This window comes from Balaenoptera borealis (assembly GCF_965194805.1).
Source record: "Balaenoptera borealis genome assembly, chromosome: 3".
Lineage (NCBI taxonomy): Eukaryota > Metazoa > Chordata > Mammalia > Artiodactyla > Balaenopteridae > Balaenoptera > Balaenoptera borealis.
Genome location: NC_138866.1, coordinates 164,458,186 through 164,471,100, shown reverse-complemented (window position 1 = coordinate 164,471,100; position 12,915 = coordinate 164,458,186). Strand labels below are relative to the sequence as shown.

Below are 12,915 nucleotides of genomic sequence, written 5' to 3'. Positions count from 1 at the left end.
TGTCTTTCCTGCCCAACATGCCTGTTGCCATAGGAGCTATTGAAATAGCTGTACTGTCACCATGGACTCCAGCTTTTTATTAGAACGTCACGGCTTTCTCCACTTGTCCAATTGGTGAGTTTCCACCATTCTTTTAAGACCTGGGTCAGATGTTGCCTTGTAGGTAAAGTCTTTTTCTTTTTTTTTTTTTTAAATTATTTTATTTATTTATTTTATTTTTTTGGCTGCGTTGAGCCTTCGTTGCTATGTGTGGGCTTTCTCTAGTTGGCGGCAAGCTGGGGCCACTCTTCATTGCGGTGCGCGGGCTTCTCATTGCGGTGGCTTCTCCCATTGCAGAGCACTGGCTCTAGGCGCGCAGGCTTCAGTAGTTGTGGCGCACGGGCTTTGCCGCTCCGTGGCATGTGGGATCTTCCTGGACCAGGGCTCGAACCCATGTGCCCCTCATTGGCAAGCAGATTCTCAACCACTGCGCCACGAGGGAAGCCCTAAAGTCTTTTTCTGACTTTGCTTTTTTCCTATTGGCTTCTCTGTAGCATTTAAAATAGATATCTATTGAGGGGCATTTATCACATTATTTACAGTTGATTATTTTTCTGACTCAGAAAACTGTGATTTTTTAAAAGAAATAAATTTATTTATTTATTTATGGCTGGGTTGGGTCTTCGTTGCTGCGTGCGGGCTTTCTCTAGCTGCGGCGAGCAGGGGCTACTCTTTGTTGCGGTGCGCGGCCTTCTCACTGCGGGGGCCTCTCACTGCAGTGGCTTCTCTTGTTGCGGAGCACGGGCTCTAGGTGCGTGGGCTTCAGTAGTTGTGGCATGCGGGCTTCAGTAGCTGTGGCTCGCGGGCTCTAGAACGCAGGCTCAGTAGTTGTGGCCCACGGGCTTAGTTGCTCCGCGGCATGTGGGATCTTCCCAGACCAGGGCTTGAACCTGTGTCCCCTGCATTGGCAGGCGGATTCTAAACCACTGCGCCACCAGGGAAGTCCTGAAAACTGTGATCTTTTTGAAGAATTATGTTTTATCCATATGTATTCACAGTGCAATGGCAATAAATTATGCTCAGTAGTTTTTGAATTAATACATATTGGAAGACTTAATCCACCTCATTTTTCCAAGGGAAAGCTGGTATTTATATTCTTAATCTGACCTTCATTCACTTACATGATTGATTATTAGATATTTCAAATGGAATTTTTAGGTATCCATAGAGATAGAGCAGAGTCATTTTGATGACTGTAGATGACTTTCTTCAAAAATTGTTTCATAGCTTTCCATCTAAAACCTCATAAGAAAACTGAGGAGCAAGTCTGTTTTCCAGTCAGCATACGCTTTTATTAAAAAGCTTAAAATGTATTTGGAAAATTAAAAAAAAAATTTTTTTCTAACATATATCAATATTATATCTTTATATTTGTTATGAAAGCATATTTTATAGTAAAAGTAGTATATGCCTATTATTGATCATTCAAAAAATACAAAAGTGCAAAGAAGAAAATAAAATTATTCATATTTCTTCTTTTCAGAGGTTAAAATGTTACCATTTTGGTGCATTTCATTTCAGTCTTTTTTTCTGTTCATGGTGGTTTTGTTTGTTTGTTTGTTGATGATTGATGATTTGGTGCTTGGTGTTGGGATAACCGTAGGCTTCCGATGGCACACTTCTGGTGAGATCCATCCTTTAAGACCTCTGTGGGTCACCTCTAGAGGGGCTCATGCTGTGCTACTGTAGCAGGCCCCTCAATTCAGAAGTACTTCCAAAATATTGCCAGGTTGTTTTCTTTTTGAAGCTATTCAGTTTTTTGTTTTGCTCAGTTTTTCTTCACCCCCCTCCCCCCCGCCCCATTTGATTTGGTGTGTTGGTGACGGTGCATAGGGACAGGCGCCGGCCGGGCAGTGGGGCTCCCTCTGCGGCAGGTGACCAGCTCTCTCACACACGGGCTGGTTCACACTCACACCTCAGGGACCTGCCGGTGGTTATACGCCGTGGCCTTTAGGATAACTTGCTCCAGTATTGAAACTGAAATGTTAAAAACTGACGAATGCCAAGGATGAGCTGGGGCAAATCCTAGACAGCAAATCCTGGGGAACCCCGTCTTCAAAGAGTAGACAGAAGGGAAGGAATTAACACAAAATATTGAGAAAGAGTAGCAAGGGAGGAAGGAGAAAAACCGAGGGCAAGGTGTACAATGTAGGCAGAGTTTCAAGACCAGGGAAATATTTTGCATTGTTCAGTACAGCTGAGCTGTCACAGGAACGATCCCCTCCTCTTTCAGGCCTTCCCTGACTCACTCAGCCAGCCTCGATTGCTCTCTCTGTTTTGCGCTCACAGCACATGGCGTGTCCTTCTCCTGCAGCCTTTGTCGCCATGTGGCATGAGTCCCCCGCTGCTCGCCAGGCTCCCCGACCGGCTCGTTCCGTACCACGGTCCTGGGCACCTGGCTGGCCCTCCATCAACGCTGCTGAATAAACACATGGCTACATATACTGTGCCTGCTTTCCACATTTTTCAAATTTTGTCCAAGGGTAAAGCTAAGGAAACTTTATTACCTACTCTGCTGGTAACCAACAAAATGCCAAAAATGTATATATGTCCATGCCACTCTCTCACCCTGTCACATGGACATATACACACTACCAAATGTAAAATAGATAGCTAGTGGGAAGCAGCTGCATAGCACAGGGAGATCAGCTCGGTGCTTTGTGACCACCTAGAGGGGTGGGATAGGGAGGGTGGGAGGGAGGGAGATGCAAGAGGGAAGAGATATGGGAACATATGTATATGTATAACTGATTCACTTTGTTATAAAGCAGAAACTAACACACCATTGTAAAGCAATTATACTCCAATAAAGATGTTAAAAAAAATGCCAAAAATGCAGATGATTTGTTTCTTGGTCTTAGATGGATATTTATTGAAGATAGGGTAATATTAGTGTGCTACTGTGCTGATTTTTCTCTAACTCAGCTTGAAAATGCTTTTACTTATATTTTGGTATTTGTATAAGTCAAGAGTTAAGAATTTGTGAAGGTGTTTGATCTTTCTTTAAGTTATGCACATTTATGTTCCAAGTTGATATTCAGATTGGATTGATAGAATGCTTTTAGTAAGTGGATGTTTTGTGAAGCATCTGTGCCACCGTTGAAACAATGATGTGAGAAATTCACTGCCCATTCCTTTAGCTTTGGTGAACAATGTCTATTTTGTTTTATTAAGGTGTCTTTGTCAGGGAAATACTGAAATCTTTGTATAATGTTTATATACTACAAATTGCCAGTAGGAGATGTGTTGGGAATATTATTTTTTAAAGTTTGATATACTTTAGAGCTAATGAATCTTTACTCGGAAGAACATTATGTGTTGTATATAGAAAAAAATAAAGATGTGGTTGAAAGGGTTTGTAAAAAAGAAAAAAACTGTAGGATTGGATTATAGTGAATGGACAGTATGAATGAAAAACCATGTAAGATGCGATTGGTGCGGAACCCCTGCTTTCTTGTTTCTTGCCCAGGGTCTGGCAGTTGGTAACTAGTAAAGCATTAATTAAAAAAAAAAAAAAAAAAAGCTTAATTGTATAATTGTATCTAGTTGTATATGAAAACAATAGTTAGCTGCCTCAATTTAAACTTTAGAAAAATTTGCTTCCTTGTTTATAATAATCAGATACTGTGAAAATGCATTTTATATCCTTAAAACTCTATGGCAGCTTTATGGAATCAGTGGAGTGAAAGCTTGGAAGCTTGGGTATCTGAAAGTGTACAGGAATAAGTAATTTTGGAAAGTAGTCATTTTCAGATCTAGGAAGACTTTTCTTTTTATTGGAGTAGGATATTCACTGTGGAAACACAAGAACAGTAGTTTCGAGCACACTGGAGTCAACTAACTCACTTCCTGGTGACTGTGCACCAGTTTCTAGGTAGTGTAGACCTTATTAGTTTAGACACACACACACACACACACACACACACACACACACACACACACACACACACATACACACATTCTCTCTCTCTCTCTCTCTCTCTCTCTCTCTCTCTCTCTAGCATAGTGGGCAGGTGGACACAGACTTTGGAGCCTTTCAGATGTGGGTTTGAGTTGAGCTCTGACGGTAATTTAGCCTTGGACAAGTTGCTTGACCTCTACGTTTCATTTTTGTCATCTGCAAAATGTAAATGATAATAGGGTTGTTTGAATATTAAATGAGATTTTCTGTACACCTAGCACAGTGCCTAATGGGTATTAAAAGCTCAGCAAACAAGTGTGCACTGTTAACAGGCAGACTAAACTGTTCTTCCTTCCTGAGTGATCTTCATTTTCTCCACAGCTTTTCTGGCCTCTTTTCTCTTCAGAAACACGTTGGCTTCCTATTGACTGGAGGGTATTTCCTTGGCCTCTTGCCCTTGTTTAATGCTACTTTGATGATACCTGTTGACAGATCCTCTTGATAAACCTTTGTTCATTTGCTTGCTATTTTATTTATTCAGAGACCATGTGGAGTGATTAAGAGCGCTCTGAAGCCTTATTGTCTTGGTCTGAATGCCAGTTCTGCAACTTCAAAGCTGTGTGATCCTTTCAAGTTCATTAACCTAACAATTTTCTTGTCTCTTAAATGAATGATAATGATACCTACCTCGTAGTTTAGATGTGAAGACATTAAATGAAATAATATACATAAGACTTTTAGATTGTGCAGATTAAGTGCTAGCTATTACTTATGAGCCTGGCTCTTTGTTGGTACTTAATGCATCTAGACTCCTGATCAATGACTACCCTGTATGTATAGCAGTTTTGATGTTTGTTGTGTAAAATAAATCTTACCTGTATAGGTCAGCCTAACAACATTGTTAGCACAGTAACAGTAGCCATATAAAGAATACATATCATATTAAGCACACATACACATGAGATATGTATAGATCATGTTCTTAGGATTTGTTAGGTGAGGTGTGTTGTATGTTGTGAGAGTTACGTGGTGTTGTGTCAGAGTTTAGAGCTCTGTCTCTTTTTAAAAAAAAAATAGATTTATTTATTTATTTATTTATTGGCTGTGTTGGGTCTTCGTAGCTGTGCACGGGCTTTCTCTGGTTGCGGCGAGCAGGGGCTACTCTTCGTTGCAGTGCGAGCGCTTCTCATTGCGGTGGCTTCTTTTGTTGTGGAGCACAGGCTCTAGGCGTGCGGGCTTCAGTAGTTGTGGCATGCGAGCTTCAGTGGCTGTGGCTCGCGGGCTCTAGAGCGCAGGCTCAATAGTTGTGGCGCACGGGCTTAGTTGCTCCGAGGCATGTGGGATCTTCCCGGATCAAGGCTCGAACCCGTGTCCTCTGCGTTGGCAGGTGGATTCTTAACCACTGCGCCACCAGGGAAACCCTGTCTCTCTTTTTTAATGATTGAATGAATGACAGCTTCAGTGTGATATGAGCACTTACATTTATTGTATCCCACATTGCTGGCTTTTGATGGCCTTATGTTCCAATTTGAACCTAAGGGCCATTTGGGGACCAAATACTTGCATAGCTCATACTTTTGTTTATGTATTAATGCAGTTCTTCCTGTTTACTACTCAGTTGTTCTAGGTAATACTTAGTTCTTGTAGGTAATACTTAGTTCTTGTTTTCATGTGTCATTTTGGGCACAATTTGGTTTTTGCATATTTGCATTTTTGATTTAAAGAGTAGAAAAGTTACCTTTGGGTTGAGAATAAGGCTTGCCAAACTATCTGTGGAATTAGTTATTTGCTATTAGGGTGAGCAGTCTGTGAATTCTCTTTGTCTTATATCTGGTCTACAAGAATTTGCTGTAATTGCATCATTTGTTATTAATACCCATTGGGCTGAATTCAACACAAAGTTTTTTTGTAATTAATAAAGCTGTACATGCTTACAATTCCAAATGAAATGAAAGAGTTGTGAAAGTTAAGGAAATGAAGTGGATTCAACAGAATTCTTTCTGTAATCATAGAAATTAATGGTGAAGACATTTGATTTAGTATCTACTAAAAGCATAAAGTATTTTAGTAAAGTTAACTTCAGTATCCATTTGTTGATTATCCTGTCAATTTTTTTTGCCTGTTTCTTGATCATTTCCTGTTACTATCCTAAAGTATTGATACACCACTTAAAATGTAGTAGAGGAGGTTATGATCACAAAGAATATTTTATATAAATGGTTCTTGGATTCTACACAACACCACTGGTCTCCATTTTGCACAAATAATTGACAATTTAGTGTGATAAGATTGGAAGGCTGCTGGAACCCAGAAAACACAACTGTTAAAATTCATAGGAATCACAAATAGATTTGTTTCTAAGAAGAGAAATGTAAGGACTAGCAGAGGTGAGAAGAAATAGAAAAAGATCACTCACTTATACTTCAACAAATAGTGTGGCGGTTAGAAACAGGGCTTTGAAGTCAGACAGCCGGACTCTGCTCTGCCACTTTCTTCCTGCAGGACCTGAATCACTTCGCCTCTCCGAACATCACGCTCCCTGTGTGTAAACTAGGGAGGGTCATAAAACTAACAGAGTAGGTTACTGTGAGGATTATGTGAGTTTATGCATAGTAAATGCATAGTAAATGTCTGGTACATATTAAACCTGCACTAAGCAGGTTATAAAGTATCCACAAGCAAGGAGTTGTTAACACACCAGTCTTGTGTCATCTATTACTACAATCAAGCTCTCATGCTGCTGGAAAAACTGCTAAGGTGTAGTCTTGAGTTTGCCAGCAATTGTAGGCGGGTTGAAGTGAGTAAAATGACTCATATGCTGGTCTTGGTTCTAGGTATCTGTTGTTGGCAATTTTGTCATTCAACCCTGCTGCCAAATGTGGAAATTAAACTCACATTCAACAAGTAATAATTATGTTCCTCATTAGTAGTAATGGTATTTAAACATTGTTACATCACTTCATATCCTTTTTCTCTGTGAATCATCTTACACATAAACGTTGGCGTTACTAGTCTGATTTTGGGAGTTCTAGGGAACCAGTAGTAATGCTCTTTCTTTTTGAGAAGTAAGACAGGAGAGATTGACAGATGGAGAGCAAAATCTTTTGGCTGATTGGAGGGCACGACGTTAGATCTGAAGTGGAAAGGGCTTATTAGCCTCTCTTGACTTAGATTTACCCACCGGGTGACTAGCACAGCCAAGCAACCCCAGGCCTCCCATCAGGGCAGGTGCTTTCCTGCATAGAGAGGATATCGGAAGGGTTGTGCCCAGGGACAGGGTCGCTGGGTGAGAAAGCAAGGAGCTTGGCCAAGCCCATCCCCGACTCCTTCTGCTCCCGAGAGAGGAGTGAGGGGAGAGTGGGAGGGAGTTGCGAGTGTTTCTCTAGCTGAAGGCCCTCCACGTGGGCTTGAAGCATGATGGGGGCACACGGAGCTGAGTGAGCCGGAGCTTCCGGTAAAGGAAGTGAGACAGTGATGGTCTGTGAGGAGGTTGGGGAGCTAGAAAAAGGGGAAGCGTGAGGTTGGAACACAGACATAACAAACAAGTCTCTGGTTTCTTTCGTCTTTCAGTAGCCATATAGTACATACATATACTTATTCATGCATGTATTCATTCATTCCTTAATGGATATGAAGGTCTTGTAAATAATCAGAAGTACTCATCAGAAATAGATTGTGACTTCTCATGTCTGAGTCCTAATAATATTTCAAATGCTACCTTGAAATAGACTTTAAAAAAAACAGAATAAAATATATGAGAAAGGTGAGAATCTTTAGCAAAAGCATATTTTTTTTCTTTTTTTTTTTTTGCAGTAAAGCTATACCTGGAAAATAGCTTATAAATCTAATTTTTAAAATAAGTTGATATATTGTGTTTACCTGGTTGAATAATTCACATTAGTAACTAATTTTGAGTAATTTTTTAAAAGAAATACTTAGTGAGCAACTACTGTGTGCCAGGCACTGTGATGGATATAAGAGATACCAAGATGAATGAGATACTGTCTTTTGTTCATGGAGATTACAGTTTAATAGAAGTGACATGGAAGTAAGTATATTCAATAAATTGTTGTGGGTAACAGATGGTAAATACAGTAGATCTAAAGGCCAGTTCTACCAGTGACCAGTTCTACCTTTATGGCAGTGGGCATTGGTAAGGTAGATCTTCTAGTAGGTCTGTAGTCATAATTAAATTTTAGGGAAAAAAATTATGTTGTTATAATGAATCCTTGTTAGTAATTGTAGGACTTTAAAATTATTTTGTTTCTCATCTTTCTAGAATTCAGGAAGCAAGTAATAGAAGCCTTCCCTGGAATTGTTGTTAAAATTATGATTTAAAATATTTTATTAGTTATAGAAATATTAAATATCTACCTGATGCTGGGTGCTCCATGTTTAAAATATTGGAGATGTGTCCTGTTCTTACAGGTCTTAAATATATATATGCTTACAAACAAAACAACATACAGACAACCTACCAATTATAAAATGTTAATCTTTTTATTTGTAGAAGCAAGAGAAGGGCCTGGAGAATTGAGAGGACTCTATGAAAGGGAGGTGGCGATGGCAGTTAGGAAACTCTTGGAGGAGACCTCATTTGAGCAGTAGATGACAAACGTGCTAACACAAGGAGGACTTTGCTTCATCTCTCCTCAACCCCATCACTCTCCTTGCTTGAAAGTTGGGCTTCTATATAAGAATTTGTTTGAAGAAATGTGTTCTGCACATTTAATGAAAAATTTAAAAATGAAAACATGATATAATAGAAAATGCTGATATCATGCTGCTAGTGAGATAATAGAAATATTTTGAATGGAAAGGTATAAATCATATTTACACTGACAATTGAAAGCTAAAATTGAAGAGCACTTAGGCTTATTGTTTGAACACTTTTATTGTATCAGACAATGCATATTACCAGAGGGGTATGAAGATGTATGTGGAAGCTTGTGTGGCTCTTTTGAAGTGGAAAGTGGGGCATTTCTGAGAACTTTTGGGTTTATGGCATTGGTTCTTTCCTGTATTTAACTTTCAGCCTTTGGCTGTCCCTTCCTTGATCATGATTAGTTACACTATTTTTATAATTGCAGCTGTGATCAGAATCTTGTTGTTGTGTTGTTTCCAAGTTAACATGGAAAGAGGGAAGGAAACCAATTGATTTTTCTGGGATTATTACTCTAGTGGGGGAAGGAAGAAGGAGAGAAATGGGTTTTGAGGTTGTACATTTTTGATAAGACACTTGTTTAAGGTGGAGTTAACCGAGCTGTGAGAGGTGGAGGTGGGACTGTGCTGGAGGGCACAGGAGCATGGATGGATTAGAGTCCCTCCGGCGAAGGGGGTAAAAGGGACAGGAGATTTGGGACCAGTGCTCACAGGACCACCAGGTGGAGCTTTTGGCTGAGGATGTGAAGCTCTCCCGGGATGCTACTCCAGTATAAACTTTGTTGCGGGGAGAGTAGGTATATGTCACTTTTAAGTGTCCATATTGAATTTCATCTCTCACAGAAAAACCAGTTAAAATAAGTGGTATTTCAGGTTCTCTTGTGACTGGTGTGCCTTCCTTTATTTTGTTTTTAGTTGTGTTTTGATGTTGATCTGTTTAACTCTGCTTATTTCTCCTCTGAGCGTTCCCTTCAGCCTTGGATCTAGAGCATGGCAAAATAAATGCTGAAGTTTTTAGCAATGGTGCCTTTTAAGATTTTATCATTAGAAGAATCTTTATAATTGGTGTATCTCAGTCCATAGTATACTAAGAAAGTAATCACAAATAACTGAAACATTGTTTAGCAACCATCGATACTTAGGGCCTCTTTTGGTTGAAAGATGAGATGGAATTAAAGAACTCAAATTATAGACATGGATAATTTACTCAGATAATTTCAGGAAAAAGCATTTGCTTTGTATGCATGCATTGAGCAGGAAAGGAAAGCCAGCAACTGCAGCAGCAGCTCAGGGGCGGGCTAGTCTCTCTTTTGTTTAGGCTAAAAGGTCTCTCTGATGGTGACTCTGCTTTGCTCTGCGTATTGGGTACCGTTTTCCTCTCTGAAGCATCTTTTTCTCAGCTTACTGGTAGTTTTTCCTTCCTCTTTTTTTTCAGCTTGCCTTTGGTTACAGTAACCTGTTAAGCTCTTTACCTCATAATGTTTCATCTTTAACTCTCGTTACAAATTGACTCTCTAGTTTATCCTAGTTCGAATTCCTAAGACAGGACTAGTTGAATAAATTATGTTCGTGCATTGGGAAACTTTACAGCTGTGAAAAAAGTTGAGGTAGATCCACTGATTTATTGGACCCAGCCTGAACTATGCGTTTGGTGACATCACACTGGTACCTTGGTAATTGGCTGCCATAGTGGGAATATTCGCGGCATAGAAATTGGCAGGTGCCAGAAACCAGGGCTCACAGCCCAAACTTCTTCCCTGCAAGAACTGGTTGCTGAGCCTTTATTGGTGTTGATATGCATAAGCTCGAAGATGTACTGTTAAGCAAAAAAGAGTAAGATCTGGAATTATTTATAGAACGGTTCTAGTTTTTAAATAGAAAAGGGACATTTAAATACATGTGTAGTGCATACATACACGCAGGTTCTTGTATAGTGTGGAGAACGGTTTTGGGAGATAGCGGTGGCTTCTTCTAGGAAGGGGGACTTAGGTTTGCAGTGGGGCGTATGGAAGTGTGCAGATCAGAGTTCAATTTTAGATGCTTTGTATATAGTTGATGATGAACATTAAAAGCCAATAAAATCCTTATATAATCACAATGTCAGTAGTTATTATAATTTACTTCAATCTCAAACATTATGATGAAGTATGTAGGAAGGAAATATAATCCTAACGTTGAAAGTGTCAAGGTCAGATGAATTCACTTTTCCCATATGTATCAAACTCATAGCCATGCCCCTTTGTACATTGCTTCATATTTGACCATGACTTTTATCACTCTCTGCTTTGTTTGTTCCGAATTTTCTAATAGTCTTCTTATCCTCTTTTTGGTGTCTTTCATATGTAAGCTTTCGCTGTATCGCTAATAGTATCTGTGATCTGTATGTTGCCTAGAATCCACTTTCTTCCTGAAGACACCTTGTATTCCCTACTCGAATGCAGGCTAGTCACTCTCTAGGCAACTACACAGTTAGCTTCCTGAGATTTCATGGATCCTGTGTCTACCCCTTTTTTTGATTCTGTTAAAAAATTATTCTGGCACTTAATAAACAATAAAGAAATCCCTATAAATAAGAGATTTATAGTCAATCAGTCGAGTGAGGGCTTTGGTGGTTAGAAAATTACTAAGAGGAGACTTCAAGGATGGGATTCTTGCTAAACCAACTTAACAGGATTTTTGGTAGAGGCAGGCCAGTGTTACCAGACATCAAGGGAGGAGGATGAGGAATCTGACCAGATATCAAGAGCAAAGAGATGTCAAGGGTGGGGAGACTCTCACTGAACTGACTTAGCAGGATTTTTGCTACAGCTGGGCTAGGCAGGCTAAAACAGGACTCAAGGCCTAGTAAAGAAGACGGTTAAAAGTTTGGACAAGGAGAGATTCTTTGTCAAAGAAACATTGTTTAGGCAGTAAACTTTGAATCATTGTATTAGTTTCCTCTTGCTGCTGTAACAAACTATGACAAACTTGGTGGCTTAAAACAACAAAATTGATTCTCTTACTGTTCTGGAGGCCAGAAGTCTGAAATCAGTTCCACTGGGCTGAAGTCAGCAGGGCTGATTCCTTCTGGAGCCACTAGGGGAGAATGGGGATCCTTGCCTTTTTGAGCTTCTGGAGGCCACCTGCTTCCCTTGGCTCATGGCCCCTTCTTTCTTCACATCACTCCAGCCTCTTGCCTTCATCCTCACCTCTACTTCCTCCTCTGACCTTCCTGGCTGCCTTTCATAAGAATCCTGTGATTACGTTGTACCCACCTTCACGATCCAGGGTCACCTTCCCATCTCAAGATCCTTACTTAATTACATCCGCAAATTCCTTTTGCCATATTAGGTACCTCCACAAGTTCCAGAGATTAGGATGTGGACATATTTTGGGGAGTCATTCTTCAGCTCACCCCACCTTGTAATATCTGTAAATGTTTTTACTTTTTCCTCATACCGAATCAGTTGTTTAGCTTGGTATAGAATTCCAAACTCATGATAATTTTTTTTTTTCTCAGAAATTTGAAAATAAGTGCTTCATTACCTTCTAGTTGATAAGAAATTTTATGCCAGTCTGATTCTCATTCCTTGGTTTATGATTTGAACTTTTTCCCTCTCTCTAAGCTTCTGACATCTTTTACCTGTATTGAATGTTACACCTGGCTTAAGCTGAGTGTAAACGTAATTCATTAGTGTCCAGTTAAGTGTAATTAATGTTCATCATCATGCCTCTAAGGTGGCTGTCACTTTCGCAAAGTAGTTTCCATATTGTAGGTCCCAACCCTTTAAAAAAAAGAAAAGAAAGAAGGAAACAGTGAAGGGAAGAGGAAAGAATAAATAGAATAGGACATTTTACAGTGCCACCCTGCAGTAGCTATGCATTTTGTTTCATGAAACATTTATTTCACTTGTATATGTGTGGTGTGTTAAGTATTTCCAAAACCCTCCAGAATTTAGTATGCATTTGCTTAGTGTCTGAAACAGGGGCTGAAGCTTTCACATTAAAAAGTATCATTAAAATTAAGTTATAAAATGTACTTGAGAAGAGTATTCCTACTTAGCTTTAGTTTAATGTTTTAAATAAAAATTTTCTTTATTGCTCCAAGACAAGTTTTATTAAAAGTAATAAGAATGTGGCTAATTTTGAAGTACAAGATTAAGGCATATTCAAAGCCCCTGTTTGTTACTAGATGGAATGCTGGGTGTAGGCTGGTGTGGTTCATACTTGGGATCTAGCCTGAAAGGCATGTTTTTACCCTCAACAAACATCATCTTTGTTTGAATATCTGTAGTGCGTGTAACCACAGCAAGGTCTTTTTTCCCCCTTAGAAT

At 39.5% G+C, this 12,915-nt stretch overlaps 1 protein-coding gene across 1 annotated transcript in view; it reads left to right on the top strand.

Moving 5' to 3' along the window:
• USP6NL (USP6 N-terminal like) overlaps positions 1-12,915 on the top strand; it is a 145,825-nt gene that overhangs the window by 65,271 nt on the left and 67,639 nt on the right. The gene's annotated exons all lie outside the window — the stretch shown is intronic.